The sequence below is a fragment of the Lissotriton helveticus genome, chromosome 5_1 (genome assembly GCF_964261635.1).
Source record: "Lissotriton helveticus chromosome 5_1, aLisHel1.1, whole genome shotgun sequence".
NCBI lineage: Eukaryota > Metazoa > Chordata > Amphibia > Caudata > Salamandridae > Lissotriton > Lissotriton helveticus.
Window position 1 is genome coordinate 477,482,313 of NC_136065.1, and position 22,513 is coordinate 477,504,825.

Below are 22,513 nucleotides of genomic sequence, written 5' to 3' on the forward strand. Positions count from 1 at the left end.
CATCGCTCCCCATCTTCGCAAAAAACCTCAAAACCTGGCTCTTCGACAGACCCCCTCCTTGATGGAATGGAACCTGCACCCCCCCAACTCCCCCCCACCCCTAGCGCCTTGAGACCCTTACGGGTGAGTAGTCGCGCTTTAACAAACTCCTGATTGATTGATTGATTGATAGGCCACAATGCCCTTAATATGGCCTGAGATCTCTTTCCAGTATGTGATAATTACTCTGCAAGGCCACCAAATACGCCACAAATCTCCTACCGCCTCTTGACAACACTGGCACAGAGGGAAGGAACCCGTAGAGATGGTGGAGAGATGGGCTGGCGGGCAATACCATTGGAACATACATTTATATGCCGTTTCTTGGAGAGGGAGACTACAGTAGGTTTTAGGTATGTCCCCCACATGTCTTCCTACGTGGTGGTGTGACATGCGGACTGGTAAGTATGGGTTCACACCGACTTGGAGTATTGAAGTGTATGGTAGGTATTAGATATTAGGCTACTTGAGCCATCATAGGCCCGTATGAGCTTCTCAAACGGGGTGTAAGTTCGGATGGCCGCAGGGTAGACAGTGGGGTGCAATGCCCAGTGCCTCTGTTGCTAATTTTGAAGCTGTGAAATATCTGGGAGTTGATAGTCTGCCTTACAATGATCAAAAGACTTCATGGTATCACCCATAAAGAGGTCTCATATTGTCTGACAGTCACCGGTGCTCCAACAGCAGAAGGAGAGGGGTGAGAGCGCAGGGGGAAGTCTGGGTTGCAGGTGATAAGCGTATTTGGAGAAGGGAAGGTAGTGAGTCCTTTCTTAAGTGCTACCTCATCCCAGATGTCAAGGACCATCTTAGTAGGGGTGGCAATTTACGCGGTCCATGGCCTGGCATGTTTGGGCAGTCAAGCCAGGTCCCACAAGGGTCAGCATGCCACCACTTGGTCCATATCGATACAATGCTTCTCGCTCTCCTGGACCTCCCTTTTGGAGAGATAACACAGATGAGCCAGCATCAACAGCATCAACAGTGCATTAGCTACCCGGGGCCACTTTCTATGCCATTTAAAGGTTTAGATGTCACACTGTAGGCGCAGAGTGCCATCCTGCGGGAGCACATTCATTTTTATGACGTTCACACGCCCCGGTCAGGAGATATGGAGGTGTTTTCACCTCTGAAAAGCTACCCGGATGGAGTGGCGAAGATGGGGGCAGTTAGCTCGGGACCAGGGGGAAAGCGTAGGAGTAATATTGAGGCCCAGATAATTCATGGCATCTGGCAACCATTTAAAGGGTGCAAGGCATTGCAGGGCCGGGAGGTCCTGTTTAGGGATAGTTAAATAAAGCGTGCACAACTTGGCCATATTGATCTTGAAGCCAGAGACTGCTTTGTATCCCTGCAAGTTGGCCACAATACTTGGACGGTAGATATTGGGTTGAGTAAGCATAAGGAGGATTTCATCCGCAAACAGGCAATCTTGTGTTGCTGGCCACCAAAGGAAATGCCTTACACTGTGTCTTTATTGAGAATCATGATAGCAAGAGGCTCAACCATGAGAGCAAACATGGCAAACATAGGGGGCACCCCTGACGAATTCCATGAAAGATGGTTACAGATCTTGTGTTTTGTCCATTGACACAAATGTTGGCCACAGGTGCCATGTAGGTGGCCATTATCTTGGAGAGCTAACCTGGATCAAATCCTATTTTACCAAGCACCACACAAAGGAAGTACCAGTTCACCCTATCAAAGGCCTTCTCCGAATCCAGCGAGAGAAGGCATGCTGGGATATCATAGCGGAGTGATATTTCCAACAAATGCTCTATGCGGCTGACATTGTCTGCTTCTTGTCTATGGCGTATGAAGCCCACTTGATCTGAGTTAATAAGGTCCGTGAGATAGGGTTCAAGTCTTGAGGCTAGTATTTTGGTGACGAGCTTAGCATCTGTGTTGAGCAGGGCAAAGGGGCAAAAGGAGGAGCACTAGGTTAGGTCTACTTTGTGTACCAGAGAGATTTTGTTAGTAGCCATCGTTGGTGTAAGACCTGTTTCTTGTCTGAAGGAATTAAATAGCCATAGTAGATGGTCTTGATAGTGACGCAATAGTTATTTCGAAGTGTGAGTCACATTGACTTTCTTTTCTATGGGTATGAGTAAAACATCTGCCTAGATCCCAGGTACGACTCGAGTTTGAAGGATCACACAAACCAATGTCAACCATTGCGGCACACATTAAACATCACTCAGCTTAACATCATATGAAGACCAGCCTTCAAACCCGATGGCTGCAGAGTTCTGGAGGCCTAGGATAGTCATTTTTACATAAACTGTGGTGATTTCCTTAGGCTAGCATACATAAGTGCAAGATTAACCAATTGACCAACAGTGGGAGTATCAACTACATGTTTTATGTGCTTTGCACATAGCTTTTCGATGATTGTTTGTATTGTTTGCATGACGAATCTGAAGGCACAACTCTTACGTGCACTGTATGTGTGCGTGCCTTTTCACCTCTGCTGTCTGACCCCTGCGCCCTTATGAGTGCACTTTTACACCCCTCTCTCTCTCCTTCCCTCTGTGTGCCCCAATCCGCACCCCCTTGCCCCGTGTGGCTCTTGTGTGCGTTTCTCTGTGCCTCCGCTGTGTCACCTATATGTCTCCCTATACCCCCCTCCTGGACCTCCCGTGTCCTCCTGTGTGCACCTGTACATACCCCCACCTCATCTCTGTCCCTCTGTGTGCCCCAGCCTGCTCCCCCGTGCCTGTGTGGCACCCCTCAGCCCCACTTGTGTGAGTTCCTCTCTGCCTCCGCTGTGAGACTTCTGTGCCTCCCTATGCCCTCTTGGGCACTCCTGAGTGCACCTGCACACCCCCCGCCCATATCTCGGTCCCTCTGTGCATGCCAATCTGCCACATCCCTCATGTTGATCGTCTCAGCCTGTGTGACCTGCGCCTCCCTATGCCCTCCAGTGTGCACCCGTACCCGAGCCCTTACCTTTATGTCCAAGAATCTGCCGCTCCTTTTGCACCTCCCAGCCTCTCTTATGTGTGTTCCTCTGTGCCTCCGCTGGGCTTCCTCTGTGCCTCCCCATGCCCACCTGTATCCTCATGTGTCCTCCTGTACACCCCCTGTCTCCGTCCCTCTGTGTGCATGAATCTGCGCTATCCCTCGTGTTGACCCTCTTGGCCTCTCGTGTGTGCACGTCTCTCTGCCTCCCGCTCTGTGCATCTCTGTGCCTCCCTTTGTCCTCCAGTATGCACCCCTACACCCCTCAATGCACGCCAATCTACCCCTCCTGTTGCACCTCTCAGCCTCGCTTGCCTCTCTGCCTCCCGCTGTGTGCAAATATGTGCCTCCGGTGACCTCCTTTGTTCACCCGTAAACCTCTCTGTGTCCTTTCTTCTCTGTGCTCCAATATGTCCCCACCTCCGGTTTGCACCTCACAGCCTCTCTTGCATGCTTACCCTATGCCTCCGTCTGTGTGTCCTTTTTGCCTCCCGGTGGTCTCCTGTGTGCACCTTTACGCCCCTCCCCAGTTGCACCTCTTGGCCTCTCTTTTGTGCACTCCTCTATGCCGCCCTCTCTGTGCACCTATGTACCTTCCTGTGTCTACCCGCACACCCCTTTGTCCTTACCTCTATTTGCAAGAATCTGCCCCTCCTGTTGCACCTATCAGCCTCGCTTGTGCGCACTTGCCACTACCTCTCACTCTGTAACTTCCTGTGGATTCCTCTGTGCACCTGTACGCCCCGTCTCCTACGTGCTATGAGCAACTTTGTGCCTAGCCACCCCCATTTGCACCTTTCAGCTTCTCTTGTGTGCATCCCTCTGCCTCCCCGTGACCCGCGTGTATGCGTACCTCTGCACTTACATTGTGTGCACTCCTCTGCTTCCTTGTGTGTGCATGCATCTGCCCCCTTCCCTCTTTGTGCATGCTTTTGCCTCCTGTCCTCTCTGAGCACACGTCTGCCACACCCAAACGGTGCAGTGTTTTGTCGCCCGAGTATATATGTATACCTCTACACACCTGGCCCTCTCCCAGGCATTGTGCGGGCATCGTGACAATGACAGCAACAACCTAATAATCAATCATTGGCATAGCCAATAGCTCTCGCCTTTGGGACCGTATAAGTGTTTAGGAATGCAACAGTTGATGTTGCTGCACCAAGGATATCGTACTGTATAACTAAATACTTATAAGGTCCCAAATGCGAGACCTATTGGCTATGCCAATGCTTGTTTTTTAAGTGGCCCGCTGCGGTTTAGAGTGGGATCCTAAACCAGATTTAACTCCCCGCAGACTATGGATACTCTTTGGTACGTTGTGTCTACTCCTAAAAAAAAGCACCTCTGTGTGAAACTCATTATAAAGTAATAAACAATCACAAAGGTGGACACTTCTAGTGAAACCAAAAAGATCTTGCTGCTTTACAAAAAAGGGGTGACCCTGTGTCCCTCAGAACGTGGGTATTCATTAGTTAAACAAAAATTGGTTCAGTCGGGTAAGACGGATTATTTGAAAGATGCTCATAAATGCAAACAAACGGAAAACAGCTAATTGATACACAACCTATGTTTGAGAAATAAATGCTCAAAAAACAAAGTCATAAGATCAAAGCGTTGTATTATGTAAATTATAACAGAGTTGCTTCCATATACATCCGAATTACTTCATTCAAGGATAGATTTTCAATACATGGTAAAACCGTCATAGAAAAGTGCAAATTTGTGACTTTTTTGTGAAGAAGTGCTCAATGAATGTGATGACATATAAAGTGTAAGGAAATGTAATCTATATACATATATACAATATTGATTTGAATGGCCAGATGTTGATTTCAACCAAGGATTCCTAAGGTTTCTGTGAGGATCCTGGTGATTCTGGACCTATGGATGCGTCGACGTTTCGACCCTCATGCGTCCCTGTGGGTGGTCGCGGCGGGTCTTTCTCAAGACAAGAAAGGGATGACAGTCTGAAAGGTGAATGGAGACTGTGTATCAGAGAGACTGACAGTGCCAAATAGTTTAGCACAAGTGAGAGCTGAAAGAGTGGTTATGTGATACTCACTCAAATGTTCAGACCGGGGACCCTCAGTCTAATTCTTTGTGGCTCAATGGCCCGTCGTATCTGTGGAGGATGATGCAATGTATTTAAAACCAGAACTGCTATCAAGGTGTGTAGCGCGTAGCCGTGGGTGAGGACATAACCCGGCTAAACAGGGGTGTGCGTGAAGTTAAAATTAATAGCTGAGTGTGTAGCGCATGGCCGTGGGTGAGGACTTAAACCGGCTACTACAGGGCGTGTATGGAGCCCTGTGGGGGTGAGAGTCTCTATTTGCGATGCGCACGTCTGTGATCTTAGACGACTGTGCTAAAACGATGAAAGCCAGTAGGTTGCCCTAGTAGTGACTCAATCTCTTCCCGATTGCACCACACCACTAGCGCTTTGGTGTAGTCACGAGGGACCTGCCCAGACCGTGCTGATGCACTCTAACGCTGTTTCCACGCACTTGCTGATTGTTCATGGCAACCTACTGGCTTTGTTTTGTGAGCATTTATTTCTCAAACGTACGTTGTGTATCAGAGAGCTATTTTTCGTTTGTTTGCATTTATGAGCATCCTTCAAATAATCTGTTTTACCCGACAGAACCAATTTTTGTTTAACTACCCCAAAAAGATCTTGCGACACACAAACATTACACTGAGCCCTATTCACACATAACAAATATACATAGCCAGCCCAGAGCTTGAATGTTGCCGTCCAGCTTTACCCGGATCAAGATATGCAGAATGCGGTGAGTGCGCACCGACATCCTCATGTGCAAGAAGTCTGGGATGCTAACCTTTCAAGATAGCCGTCGTGAAACGGGACCACTTCTGGATTTTCTAGTGGTGTAGAATATATATTGGTGCCTGTTGAGCACTAGCAAGCCCAATTTATTGTTACTGGATTCAGTTTTTGATCGCATGGTGAAGCACAAAAAATAAAAATAAAATATACATAGAAATATATTTTTATTACATAATAGAGACCTAGAAGAAATCAAGATTAGCCTTATAAGTGTTTTTCTTTCTGATCAGTTATAATGTATTCTTGGGAGTTGGTCTTTATTATCAATGGTGCAAAAGGTATATAGTAATTGGACTTTTAACCAGTGAAATGAACCCGAGGTATGTTGTAGTTCAGGCCTTTAATGTGTGTTTTCAATCTTAACACCCCTGACGGCGGTTCCTTTCAATTTAAACAGATGACTGCTGGGCCGGTGGTTGTCTCTAAATCTGATGGACATTAATCGTCAGGATGGTGGAGGTAATATTCTCTGCCACCTGTAGGAAAGTGCCCCTTTTTGCATGGTTGTCCCCCCACCCCCACGATTTGCCTAAATGTTTATGTACTTTGACTGAGTATGCCCTGGGTTCCTGCCAACCAGGTACCCAAGGCATACGTTCTTTCCCTAAACTGTACTGTTGCAAAACCCAATTGGCAACTCTCTGGCCAACATGAAAGTCCCTTGTAAAAGGAACCACAGGTGCCAAGGGCACTGTGACTAGGGAAGACCTCTAAGGGCTGCAACACTTATTGTGCCACCCTTAGAAGCCTTGTACCTTCACACACACACTGCCATTGCAGGCTGCATGTTTTGGTGCAGAACAAAGTGAAGAGTCGACATGGCACTCATCCCTGTGTGCCATTCCTACAACTCACTGCCCTGGAATAGGTAGGCCACCCCTCTAGTAGGGTGCGCTGTACCAGTGGTGAGGGTACAGGTGCATGAGCCCTGTATCCTTACAGTGTATAAGTCAATTGTTGGACATTGTAAGTGCAGTAATGCCATAAAGAGTATATGGTGCTGGGAGTTATGAACTCTACAGCACCATAATGGTTTTACTGAAAACTGGGAAGTTTTGTATTAAACATGTCAGCACATTAAACACACACTGGTGCCAACGTGGTATTGAAAGAAATATGCACTCAGAGTGCATTTTAGAGATGCCCCCTGAAAAACAACCTAACTCTAGTATCATGGCTGAGTGGCTGCTCACCAGCTACCACCACCAGACATGTTTCTAGACCCCTGGGTTGAGAGCCTGCTGCTTTCGGGGTCCTGAAACAAAGCACATCCTAGGATGAGAGGTCAAGCCTCCTCCCTCAGGATGGGCAGGGTCCACGAAGGGGAAGCTTCAAAGGGTTGCTGCCTTTATACGCTACATCAGCCATTTGCTGCTCTCAGCAACTGGCCCTCTCTGGTTCTGACCCCTACTTTGGGTGGGAGAATCGGCGGGAAAACAAAGTTTGCCCACCTTTGCCAACGTCACCCCTCAGATGGGTGAGTCAAGGTGAAGCACAACTCTCAGTCCCCACCATCTTGTAGATGGGGGGGACTCACCCAACCAGAGTGAGGCTAATGCCCCCTCCCACTGGAGGATGGCATAACAGAGAGTGTACCTACCCCAAGGGAGGGACCCATTGGTCCAGACCTCTACATACCTGTAATGCCCCATAATTTAGTATTTAGGGGTAACCCATAACCTGTCCTCCTCAGACCAGAGCCAAAAATAAAAAGCAAGGTGAAGAAGGACCAAACAGCCATCTGGAGAGAAGAGGAGGAGATCAACTGACTTGGCCTCAGTCCTACCATCCTGTCCCAACCTCAGACTATGCCAACAGAACCTCAGGGTGTCCTGCAGTCAGCAGTCCTCAAAAACCTGGAGAACCTGCCCTGCCTCTGCGACTAAAAAGGACGTTGTCTCCTGTGAGCACTGAACTTGCTCAAAAGTAAACGACTCTGACTCCAGCCGACTCCGTGTGTCTCCATCACTCTGCTCCTGGCGACCCAAGCTCGAGTGAGCCAACACCTTAAGGAGGTCCTCCCCATGATCCTAGCCTGGATCCCAGTGACCCATGAAACTCTAACAGCTTCTAAACCAAATCTACAGCCAACAACTGGAAGTTCCCCTCAACTTCGACCAAAGGTGACCCCCAACCAACTCTGTAAGTGAAGAAGTCCAGAAAGAACAACCACGACTGTCCGACCGACTCTGTCAACAAACACTTGGGGTCACAAGATGATGACTCCCAAAGGCCTCCTTTGCCTCATCAGCTGCTGACCGACTGCGAGGGACCCTGAACCGAATCTGCAACTTCAGCCAAGACTGCATCATACACCCACTGCCTCTGTGGCACTGGCGGTGCAACTCGAGTCCCCAATTGACCAAATCCTAACCACGGACACGTAAATCCAGTTCTGCCTTCTCAGAAATAAATGTGGCTGGTGATTAATCCTGTAAACCTGTACTGAGCTTGCCAAAAGCAGTATCTTCTTTTTCCTTCCCTCAGGAAATGCACCAGCCTAGTATCTAGAGATACCTGGCCGTGTAAGAAAAGTAATTCTGACTATTTGCAAACACAAAGTAAATTATTCTGTAACCGACTAATTGCATTCAAACTGTATTTAAACTGCATATTCTTGCAAAGTATTTTTGTTTTCTTACCTGTACCAGGCCTGGCTTGGTTCTAGAAAATAAATATACCAAATAATATTTTTATACAAAACAAATTAGTCCAAGTTCAGTCCTTAAGTGAGTGAAATCATTTCTTGCCTGAGTGTGTGCAATGAATGCTTAGCACTACCCTCTGATAAGGTCTTACTGCTCGCCCACACTAACACAAATAGAAAGTAAGGTACTATCTACTTTAACATCTGTCCACCTTTGGGGATCCACTGGACTCTGTGCGCACTATTCCTTACTTTGGTATAGTATATACAGAGCCAGCTTCCCACACCACCCTGATGGACGGAGTACCATCCCTCAAACCATAAAACAGGCCCCTTGGAACTTCATCTCTGTGTCCACACCTTGATCACACACACAACAGAGGCTCAATCTTTATCTAATAAAGATTAATGTCAAGCTTCATTACATTATGCCTGTGAGTCTTGTTAGTCTTCAAATACTTTCTTTTCAAGTTAGCTCTTTTCCTTATTTTAGAAACAAAGAATTGCTAGTGGTGAATGTTACACTTATGTTGTGGACTTCTGCACTTATGCAAGCAAAACAACATCCACTTTAAAAGCTTGTGTGCTTGATTTTGTTAGTAGGACATGAAAATGTAGGACTGTGTGCATTAATAATTAGGCCTTTATCTTTTCAGTAACCTTAAATGTATCTATGTAAGTCAGGACTGGAATGCACAATACAGACAGCATGTACAGAACATGTATTGGCAGAGCCTATAGATCTGATCTTAATGGGCTAACTAACATGTGAACATAGACATGCACAAATGGAGGACATGTTTTCTCTGTGATTACAGCTCGAGACGGAAATGGTCTCCCTTTTGCAATTCACTTGAAACTGACTCTTCTCAGGTTCAGTAAAGTTTTGAAAACCCATGTGTTTCAATAATCGCTTTACTTTCGATTATAGTCTTCAGCACGTGGACACCCCATGGGTGTTTGCGAGCTGTATAAATTGCGGAGGCTGCAGCAAGAGGCGGAGGAGGCAGCACTGATGATCACAATCTGCAAAGCAATTAATTGAATCCATTTTGAAGTCAGATTCAGTGTTAGGAATTATATCAATTGACACATCAGTTCCAAGACACAACAAAACAGGCATGTTAAGTGCAAGCCTTTATTAATGACAAGTGTAGATATTTATTTTGAGTAAGTATGTGATGTAATTAGGAATGTTCTCTTAAAAATTGTAATGACATTCGATGTTACTTAGAGCATAAGCAATGAAATGAAATGAAATGAAAGGAAAATTTATAAAGCGCGATGGTTACCCAGAGGCGTCCCAGCGCTACAGAGGTTTTGGGTTTAAGCTGGGTACGCTGGACTTAAAGGTTTCTCGAGGGACTTAGACAGATGTTTTATTAAAAAGCCAAGTTTTAAGGAGCTTCCGGAAGGTGAGTAGCTTGGGTTCTGATCTGAGTGGAAGGGGAAGAGAGTTCCAGATCCTGGCTAGATTGTAGGAGAGCGACCGGCCTCCGCATCTGGCTCTTCTGATTCGTGGAACAGAGATTAGGTGGGAGGTCCCAGATCTGAGGGGGCGATTGGGGTGGTAGGCCTTTACCAGGGGGCGGTTGATGGTAGGACCTGATCCCCAGAAAAAACGGTGAGCAATACACATGCTCTTGAATTCGATTCTCGCTTTTACAGGGAGCCAGTGGAGGTCCTTCAGTCGAGCTTTGACTGAGACTCGACGTGTGATATCAAGGAGGGTCCTTGCTGCGCAGTTTGGATGAGTTGGAGTCGGTTAAGCGTGGACTGTGGGGCCCCAAGATATAGGGCATTTCCGCAGTCAAGGCGGGATAGAATCAGTCCTTGGACCATGATCCGTCTTGAGTGAAACGGGAGAAGAGGAAGGATCTTACGAAGTAGCCTTAGGAGCCCAAAGCAGGTGGCAGCAAGCTTGGTTGCTTGGTAGTTAAAGTTGAGAGTTCGGTCAATCCAGATGCCGAGACTCTTGATTTGTTCTTTGGGTAGCGGGGGACTACCTAGACAGAGGGGCCAGATGGTATCGATGGATTTGGTGATGTTATTTCCCAGGAGCATAACCTCTGCTTTATCCCCGTTTAGTTTTAGGCAGGAGCTCGACATCCAGGCGGCTACTGCTTCCAGGCATTTATATAAGCTATGATGGGAGTTGAGAGGTGGGTCTAACGCTACCACCAGCTGTGTGTCGTCCGCATAGGTGACAATTTTCACTCCAATGGGGCGGACGACATCAGCCAGAGTAGAGTATTGTGATTTACAGTGTCGAAGGCGGCACTAAGGTCAAGTAGGACGATGGCCGCCGACCCGCCACTGTCTAGGATCCTTCTTGCCTCCTCCGTCACTGCTATCAAGGCAGTCTCGGTTCCATGAAGGGGCCTAAAACCTGTCTGAGTGGAATCGAGTAAGTTGTTTGATTCCAGGAAGTGTGTCAGGACCGAGTTGACATACTTCTCAAGAAGTTTACTGAGCCAGGGTAGAAGGGAGATAGGTCGGTAGTTAGAGGGGTTATTTTGATCAAGGCTGGGTTTCTTTAGTAATGCTTTGACCATTGCTCTCTTCCATTGAGGCGGGACAATGCCAGTATAGAGGGAGGAGTTGAGCAGGTCATGAATGGTGGATGAAATCTGACTGCTGATCGGGGTGAGAACTCGCGGGGGGGCCGGATCAGTGGGTGATCCGGATTTGACCTGTCGCATGATACTTTCTAGATTGGTGAGATCTAGTGGTGGGATACTCTTAAGAGAGTGTGATGGTGCTAGCGCGGAACCAGTATCGGCGATACCGCTAGGCGGTATGAGGGTCGGGGGAAAGGAGGAGTTGATGACTTCGATTTTGTGATGGAAGAACTCCGCTAGCTCTTCGCAGTGGACTAGGGGTTGCTGTGCTCTTTTGGGGCCTCAGGAAGTTGCAAGAGAGATTTCGCTATCCGGTAGATCTCCTTGGGTTTCGATGCTGCCTCGTCGTCTTTTGTTCGAAGTATTTGGCCTGAGCTAGTTTGATGCTAGATTTGTAGCTTTTAATAGCTGCTTTATAGGCTATTTTGTCCGCTGGTAGGTAGTCGAGACGCCATTTCCTCTCCAATCGTTTACAGATGCGTTTGGCCTCCCGGAGATCAGTCGTATACCATGGGGCTGTCGGGTTACCCCGCTTAGGGTGGGTGCGTAGGGAAAACATAGTCTCTGTAGCTTGAGTCTTCTGTTTAGTATCTATGAATGAGGGGAAAAAAAATCACCTCAGCTCCTTCCTGGAAAGTTTCAGAGTGATCAGTCAAGCAGGGACCAAGAAAAAAGGGGGGTCCCATTTATGCATTTTCAATAGACTTTTTTAAGCAGCGCAACACAAAATCTGCTTTATGGAATTACACCGAATTTGGCAGGACGCTAGATCTTGGCACACCGATTGCACTTTTTATGATTCGGTGAAAATATGTTCCGTAGTTTTTGAGAAATTAACATTTAAATAAATTGGGTTTGAGAGTCTGCTGAACCCAATTTTTTAAAATAGCCGGTTCTGATTGGCCCAGGGATCTTTTTCTTCCTTTGGCCAATTCGCTCCCATGGGAGTCAGACTCCTGCTGGAGCGAGTGCTCATATTGGCTGTCAGCAACATGAGAAAAATGGTGCTGGAAGCCATTACAGGGCTCGGGGAATAGCCTCCAGTCCTGAAGTTAAAACAAATATATATAAAAGGGGGGCAAGGTAAGGATATCCTGCCAACCTAGGCCTTGTACAAGGGGACCAAGAGGTATCTCCCTGGGCCAAATATAAAAAATAAATCAGGTTTTCACACATTTCTGTGGGACTCCCGAGGGATCACAGCAAAAAAAGAAAATGGTGGCTACAATTTTTAAATTAAAATATTGGGGGGTGGCATGAGTGGTGCTCCTCAACCTAAGCCCATTTGTGGACCTGGCGACCCCATCCCCAAGGCCAGGTAGCTTAAGTAAGAGGAGGGGGGTATGTGGGCACCCGTCCCCGAGCAGATTGCAGCCCCGGTGACCCCATCTCCTGGGGCCCAATACATTAATTAAGGGGAGGGGGTCACATGGAAAGAAAAGTCTACTTCCAACCAGCAGAAGATTTAAACATGCTCCCACCAGGTAAAAGCAAACTTTCCTTTTGTTTTCTTGCCCACAGCCCTGAAGGCTGGCAAACTGAATATATATTGCTCCCGCCTAGAGGAAGCAAGAATAGATAGCTGCTCCCTCCAGACAGGAGCAATGCTGGCTTCTTTGCTATGCAGGGTGCCGGGTGGGAACCGGTGCACCCACCTATAATCAAGAGAAGCCTTGGATGGTGTCCTCAGAGCCCAAGAAGGCACAGCGAGGGAGCTGCACTGTTCCCTCCCTTTTTAGGTCTCGCCTGAGCCAATGCGCTTGCGCATTGCTCCGGCGAGATTATAGTAAGCGGAAAAGAAAAGTCTACCAAAACGGCTGCGGATCGCATACAGTTCATGTGATCTATGCGCGTGCACAGAGCCAGCCACTTCACACTCCACCATTTGTCTGTGCCTCGGCATCAGACTTCAAAGGTTGCCGCTCCCCCGCCCCCCGCCGAGTGCACATCGCGCACCACCATTTGTCTGTGCCCCGGCATCAGACTTCAAAGGAATGCGCTCCCGCTTCCCCGCCCCCCCGCCACAGCAATGCCGAGAGTTTGTTTCTGGAAAGTGAAAGCCTACTGTGCTTGTTTACAGTAGCCTTATTCCTCAAATGCTGTTGCTGTGTTGTCATCTCTCTAGGGACACTCAGCTTGAAAACACTCGACTTGCTAGCTGCAATGCTACATCCGCTATGCTTTGCCTCTAGACACGTTGATCCCTCGCAGACTGTGCTGACTCTGCCCCTCCTGATTCTGAAACTGACCAACGCAGTCACCACGCAGTCTCTTCTCTCTGTCTTATGATGTCTGCCCTGCCACCATTTACTTCGGACCCTTACCCTCACACCTCCTCACCCTCACACACCCTCGCACCCTCATGCCCTCTCACCCTCACACACACTCACACCCTCACACCCTCACCCACCCTCACACACCCTCACTCACCACCACTCACCTTCACCCACCCTCACTCACCTTCATTCACCCTCACACCCTCACACTTTTAACCCCTCACCCTCACTCACCCTCACCTCCACACACACCCACACCCTCACACACACCCTCACCCTCACACACTCTAACCCTCACCCCCATCACCCTCACCCCGTCACCCTCACCCTCCCTCACCCTCACACCCCCTCACCCTCACACACCCTCACTCACCCTCACCCACCCTCATACACCCTCACTCACCCTCACAACCTCACACCCTCACACCCCTCACCCTCACAACCCTCTCACCCTCACTCACCCTCACTCCCTCACACCCCCACACACCCTCACCCTCACACACCACATCACTCAGGAACACCACCACATCACCCAGGGACACCACCACATCACCCAGGGGCACCGCTCAGGGGCACCACCACATCATTCAGGGACACCACCACATCACTCAGGGACACCACCACATCACTCAGGAACACCGCCACATCACTCAGGGACACCACCACACCACTCAGGGGACACCACCACATCACTCAGGAACACTACCACATCACTCAGGAACACCACCACATCACTCAGGAACACCACCAGATCACTCAGGGGCACCACCACATCACTCAGGGACACCACCACATCACTCAGGGACACCACCACATCACTCAGGAACACCCCCACATCACTCAGGGACACACCCACATCACGCAGGGACACCACCACATCACTCGGGGACACCACCACATCACTCAAGAACACCACCACATCACTCAGGAACACCACCACATCACTCAGGAACACCACCAGATCACTTAGGGGCACCACCACATCACTCAGGGATACCACCGCATCACTCAGGGACACCACCACATCACTCAGGAATACCCCCACATCACTCAGGGACACCCCCACATCACACAGGGACACCACCACTCACTCTGGGACACCACCACATCACTCGGGGACACCATCACATCACTCAGGGGCACCACCACATCACTCAGGGGCACCACCACATCACTCAGGGACACCAGCACATCACTCGGGGACACCACCACATCACTCAGGGACACCACCACAACACTCTGGGACACCACCACATCACTCAGGAACACCACCACATCACTCAGGGGCCCGCCACATCACTCAGGGGCCCCACCACATCACTCAGGGACACCACCACATCACTCTGGGACACCACCACATCACTCAAGAACACCACCACATCACTCAGTAACACCACCACATCACTCAGGAACATCACCATATCACTCAGGAGCACCACCACATCAATCAGGGACACCACCACATCACTCAGGGACACCACCACATCACTCTGGAACACCCCCCACATCACTCAGGGACACCCCCACGTCACGCAGGGACACCCCCACGTCACACAGGGACACCACCACATCACTCGGGGACACCACCACATCACTCAGGAACACCACCAGATCACTCAGGGGCACCACACACTCTCACTCACCCTCACACACCCTCACACACCCTCACTCACCATCACTCACCTTCACCCACCCTCACTCACCTTCACTCACCCTCACACCCTCACACTTTTAACCCCTCACCCTCACTCACCCTCACCTCCACACACCCCCACACCCTCACACACACCCTCACACACACCCTCACCCTCACCCCCATCACCTTCACCCCGTCACCCTCACCCTCCCACACCCTCACACCCCCTCACCCTCACACACCCTCACTCACCATCACACCCTCACCCACCCTCATACACCCTCACTCACCCTCACAACCTCACACCCTCACACCCCTCACAACCCCCACACACCCTCACCCTCACACACCACATCACTCAGGAACACCACCACATCACCCAGGGACACCACCACATCACTCAGGGGCACCACTCAGGGGCACCACCACATCATTCAGGGACACCACCACATCACTCAGGGACACCACCACATCACTCAGGGACACCACCACATCACTCGGGGACACCACCACATCACTCGGGGACACCACCACAACACTCTGGGACACCACCACATCACTCAGGAACACCACCACATCACATCACTCAGGGGCCCCGCCACATCACTCAGGGGCCCCACCACATCACTCAGGGACACCACCACATCACTCAGGGACACCACCACATCACTCAGAGACACCACCACATCACTCAGGAACACCACCACATCACTCAGTAACACCACCACATCACTCAGGAAGACCACCAGATCACTCAGGAGCACCACCACATCAATCAGGGACACCACCACATCACTCAGGGACACCACCACATCACTCTGGAACACCCCCACATCACTCAGGGACACCCCCACGTCACACAGGGACACCACCACATCACTCGGGGACACCACCACATCACTCAGGGGCACCACCACATCACTCAGGGACACCACCACATCACTCAGGGACACCACCACATCACTCAGGAACACCACCACTTTAGTATGTCACCCTAAGTGGACGGCAATGCCCAAACATGGGCCCTGAGTACACTGTGTCACTGGAATCACGCTGTACATGGCTGAAAAACTTGTCCTGGGTTCCTTGTGTTCTGGTTCAGGGAGGCCAAGGCTTGGCAGTTTAGGCTGGACTGTTCTAATTGGAGTAGGGCCAAGACTGATTTGCACATAGCTGGGTCCAAACTGAGGTGACATGGTGTGCAAAATAAAGATGGATTGGGATGTGGCCCTGGGTAACTAGCAGTGGCTGAGATTAATTCAAGCATTCCATCCAACACTTTTTTAATACTTTTGTTTGTATACTTTAGTCTAAAAAACAAAAAAAACAAGACTCTCTGAACAGGTGGCTTGCCCATAGACTTTTACGCGGCTTTTAGCTAGGCCTGGGCGTAATATTTATTATGCTGGAGTAATCAGAGTAATTTCAGTAATGCTGTGTCACTCCTTGATGTGGAATTACTAATAATGATGCAATTACACCCGCTTGAGTAATTAAGAGTAATTTTGGGGGGAAAAATCCTACTATGAGAGCAAATATATCAAGTATGAGCAGCTGCTTGTGCAGCTGTATACGTTCAGTTGCATTTAGCACTACTTTCTCAGTGCAAAATACATCCTCACATCCATTTTGGACACGACGGGGGATTTTTGCACAATGAAAATACAGCTAAATGCAGAATTACTCTTCTCGCACAATTCCCGTAAAGAACCTTGGCCCCACTTGTTAGCATATGTATTACAATCCATCCCTCAAAAAGTTTGTCTCAATGAACTCACAGCTCAGTACAGTAACAAAGCAGCAGAGATCATTGACAGGAAAGCATCCGAGAAACCTCAGCGATGGAGTTTCAAAAGATCATCAAAATCATAGTCATTAGAAATAAATGACGAAACGATATTGCAGAGCTACAGAATGACTTTAGCAACAAAGCCCCTCCCCTCAAACCCTAATACAACTTCCGTATGAAAGTGATAAATGCAAAAAACATATTTTCTGCGCCAAGTCTAGTGGCAGACACCATTCACTGGTGGGGGAGGCATGGGGCAAGCAGGGTCTACTGGTCCTCCACCTTGGGGGTTGAGGTCATTTTCTCCTGCTTGAGCTCAGGACTCAACAATCAAACAGTAGCACAACGAATGATTGCCCAACCCAGGGCTTAACTTTCAAGAAGAAAGTAAATAATTTTAATGCACACTAGACCTAAACACTACACACACGATAAAGGCAAGGTGCAAATATGGTGTTCAGGGCATTGAAGTCAGGCTATATGCACAATCATTCTGGGTCACCTCCTGTGGTCTAGGCAGTTACTCCAGGGGGCAATGCAAGGTCTGATTATGGCTCAGATGCAGATGACCCCCTCAAAGGCAAATTGCATACAATCTCTCAAAGTTTTAGTACAGAGTTTCCACTGAGAGATCTTTGGTTGCTCAGTTCTTACCACCAGTAGTTCATTTAGGCCAGTTCGCCAGATTCCTGATTCAGTCTCCACACAGCTCCTCTGTCCCGCTTTTGGCAAGGTGAATGAAGCAGCCTTCCCAGCGTCTTCTGTGTCTATGGGTACCTGCGCGACAGACACATCTTATGCAAGGTTGCTGCTTCATATTTCAGCTGGTTGTAGGTGGTGGTCTCCCAGAAAGCAACACCAGTCTCAGCAGAAGTCTGAATCACACATATAATAGGTGGGTGGTGCTCTATGATCGGTGGGTCACCACTTGGGTTGATCTCATCCTAGTGATGTTGACATGCACAGGACAGTCTACGTTGGCAGTGCCGGCAGTCAGAGGCCAATCTCAAGTTGGTCAACAAAGCTGGTCTCTGACCTTGCTTCTTGTTGGCAATGGAAATTCTTCTTCTGAGCATGAGTGCTTATTTTCAAGCCACAATTCTTCTGAATACGATGGCTAAGTTTGAGCTACCATTGTTCTGACACGAGACACAATGGGGAGCGGTGAGGAGGGGGGTGGGGGGAATGACGTGGAATCAATCTGTGCTTGGTCCCTGCTCGAAGACGGGAATGGGAGTGATGGCTTAGCATGTACTGGCTAATATAGAGGCACGAAAGAAGAGGGACAAAGGAGCCCACAAATAGTAAGTAATAGGTGGGCTGCAAGCCCCATGTTATACACAGTAGTCTTGCAAGTGAAAGGGCATGCACATGCAGCGCATGCACTGTCGCAGTTTCGACCTAAAATGGCTGGTTAAAGCTACGGATTAACAAAACATGGTACACTGCCACCACTGCTGTATATTCAAAACCCACTAAAGGAACAAAATCTACTGTCTGTCAGTGCACAGAAAAGGTCAAAGCCTTGTGCATGTCAAGTGACTGGCCTAGGTCTCGGCACTCCCATTGGATTAGTTTGAGGCTATGGCCAGGATAAAAAAACAGGATACTCGCATTCGGCACTCAGAGAAGGAGAACATTTTTGCATTATATATGGGACATTTCTGCTCCAGTATCTACCTATATCAAACCAAAGATAGACTGTTAGATCTGGCATCGTTTGGCATGTTTCCCCTGTATTTTTGCTTTCTGACCTCACGGTTTTAACTCTGTTTTTGCTGGTTTAGTGTCTCTGAGCACTTTCTCACTGCTGTTCAGTGCAAGTGCAGTTCAGTGCAAGTGCTCCTGTTGTAAATTGTGTTATGGATTGGTGTTTCCATGATTGGCATATTTGATTTACTAAGAAGTACCTAGTAAAGTGCACTGTGAGTGGCAGGGCCTGTAAATCAAATGCTACTGATGAGCCTGCAGCACTGGTTGTGCCATCCACACAAGCAGCCCTGAAAAGGGTTCTCAGACCTGCCACTACAGTGTCTGTGCCAGTTTGTAACTGCCATGTCGCCCTGTCAAGTGCACCCACTTGCCAGGCCCTAAACTTCCCTTTCCCACATGTAAGCTACCCCTAAGGTAGGCCCAAGTTACCCGTGTGGGCAGAGTGCTGTGTAGGTTGAAGGCAGGATATGTACTGGTGTGTGTGACATGTCCTGGTAGTGAATACAGTGTATTCCAGTTTTCACTATAGAAAGGCTATCTGTCCCATAGGATAGAATGGGAGATTATTTATAACATCTTATAAGCCTAACTTCCCATTGGGACCAGATAGGGAAATGGAGTTTAGTATGCCTGGACTCAGAATGTAAAAATGCATCTCTTAGTAAAGGTGATTGTTATGTTCTGTGTTTGAAAATACTACTTTTAGAAACTAGAGGGCCCATTAGGATTGCGCCGCCTGCCACCTAGCGGTACTGGGACCGGCCGCCAGTGGTGCGGCGGTCCCGCACCAGCAATTAGGATGCCACTGTGGCGGTTGCATCCTCCATTCCCAGCATCGTGGCAGGCGGTGCTCACAGCACCACCCGCCACAAAGCTGGGAATGCACTGTGTGCATTGTCATGTACACGGTGACGGGCACCGCGAGGTGCCTGCCACCATGTCCATGACAATGCAGGGGGTACCATAGGTACCCCCCATGTGCACCTCCCACCCCCAATACCATGGGGGCCCGCAACAGGCCCCCGTAAGCGAATTCCGCATGCCTTTCCGTGGGGGCCTTTCCGGATGGCCTAAAACAGTCTCGGAGAGCCCGCCTGCCATCCGGAAATCCCCCAGTACTCCCCCGGTCGCCTCTTTACGACTGAGGGAGTACGATGACAGCTTTTCACTGCCTTTTCATGTTGGTCTGTCCGGCACGGAAGCTGTCTCTGGGGGCCCCCAGCAAGGCCCCCAGGGGTGTGAGGCTGCCGGTTGGCGGCCTGGGGGCACGGTGCCCCTCCATTGATCCCTGCACCCGGTGGCAGGCACCTTGGGGTGCCGAGATGAACTGCACCCCTACCTTCACAAATGCAAGCATGCTTTCCAACCGGAAATCCTGCTTGCATTGTCAGGTATACGAATGCGACCGAACCCTGTTCGGTCGCATCGTACTTGCAGGGCTGTGACCGATGACAGCAGGTCGGTCGGTCACAGCTCCTGCCCGATGTCGGACAGACTCAGGTCCATCCGACATCGGAATAGGCCCCTTAGTGTAACAGTAGGGAAAGTGTTGGATTGCAGAGGGATACAATTTGCTATTCCCACTTCAATGAGCACAAAAGTAAAGAAAGTGCTGGATTGTAGAGGGGTGATATATAATATTCCCACTCCAGTCAGTGCAACAGTAGGGAAAGTGTTGGATCGCGGGATCAAAATAAATTATATTCCCACTGCAGTCAGTACCTCATTAGAAACAAACAAATCCTCTGCAAAACAATAAAATAATTTCAAACACAAAAAAATTGAAAAATTTAAAATAAACACAAATATATTTCATATAATAAATTATTTAAAATAAATACATATAATGTAAAGTACATATAAGTAATTATAAACATTATTAAAATGTAAATACAAAAATAATGTTCATATAAAATAATATTTTTATTAACAGGAATACAATTATGAAGTGTTTTTTCTTTTAGTTACTGGCCACCACATACCCCCTACACTTACAAGCAACACATAAAGCTTAACTTTAGAGGGCTCATTATTTACACTATGAACATAAATATTTTTCAAACTAATTATCACATTCCACAATATACCCTAACAAATTGTACAGCACACTCCTAAAATGTAATACAAATTAATTACACAATTAGCATAATACATTTTAATTTTAATAATTATTATCAATTACAAATTAATTCTAACTGAATTAAAATGTAATTTCCTTCATGCCACCTACCAAAAATAAATCAAACCCACACCTAATATTTGAGTTCAAAAAATGAAATTACAGAATTAACATAATTAATTATAAATTAAATAATCATTATTAAATAATAATAATATTGATAACTTAGAATTACTGTACTTTTCACCCTGTACCCTTTAAAACCCCACAACCCACACCTAAAATAAAAATAAATTACACAATGAACATAATGAATTATCAATTAAATAATTAACATGAATTCACAAATAACTAAAATTAAATTAATTTCCACCCTATACCCATATCAACCCCTGAACCCACACATACAATTTATATTTAAAAACATATATAACTCTATTACCGTACTTAATTATCAATTAAATAATTAATATTAATTAACAATGAATTAATAAATTATGACAATTAAATTACTACCCACCCTGTACCCCTCTAAACCACACAACCCACACATAAATTTTACATTTACAAAAAAAAAATGAATTACATTATTAACAGAAATGATGATTAATTAAAAAACAATAATAACTAAAAATGAATCCTTGATTTACTAGGATTAAATTACTTCCCACCCTGTACCTCTAAACACTCACAGCCTGCTATGGTACTAAAATCATCAAAAATTACTTAAATAAATGTAATAACTACTAAACATTTTACCAACACATTAAAAAACATAACCATTAATTATCCCAAAAATCACATCATATATATTTAAAATATATACCAAAATACAGAACAATAATTAAAAAACTATATTATAAACAACTATGAGGCTCATTATGATGTCGGTTGGAGTTGCCTCTGACCGACACCATCTCGGGACCGGCCAACCTCCGATTGGCGGTTATGAGCGCCTGTTTACGATGCGACCGAACACTGTTCTTTCGGATTCTCACACTTTCCTATGGGAGCTTGTGTTACAGCCGTAAACCGGCTATAATACAGGGTCCCATAAAGAAATGGGTGTGTAAAACCCAGCACCTTGTGGCAGGCCCCTGTGGTAAATATTTTAGTAATTTACCTTGATCAGAATTTCTATAATATCAATAAGGTCAAGCATGAAGAGCAGAGTCCGTGGTGGTTAGAATTCAGGGTCTTTATTCAGTAACTCGAGTTAAGGGAGAGCTCCGTCACCTGAGAAGGCTTGGGAATGGTCTCTACTTTAATCACAGAAAACATGGCATTTATACACAAAAGAGAGGAAGGAGCTTCCCTTGGGTAATGTTAAGTTAGAAAATGTGGCAATCATACAGAGATCATGGCAGTAGCGACGTAACTGTGTCATAATCATGAGGAAGTCATGACAGAAGCAGAGAGTTAAGAAATAACCCTAGGCTGGTTCCTTAGATAAGAAATAGAGAAATGGTCGTGACAAGATGTCTGGTGTCATGTGTTTAGCAAACAGGAGCTGGTTTCTCGGAATTGGTCGTGTGTCTTGGCAAACGGGGGCTTATTTCTCGGAATCGGTCAGACCATAAGCGGGGGGTATTTACAACGGGGCTCGTTTCTCGGAATCGGCTTGACCACGAGAATGTGCAGTTGCAGTTTGAGGAAGAGATGTGTTTGCGTGCAACCTTACGTTTATGTGCTCGGGCTTTCTAGTTACCGTCATGATGAGCTCGAGACGTTGAAGAGAGGGTGTATAATGGGACATACATAACGTCAATATTCTATTTTCCACATTCCCTCCTTGTCCCGTAATATACCCTTTTAACATTGTCTTTCTTAATCTACCTCTATGTTCATTAGGTTGTCCCCTTGTTCCTGT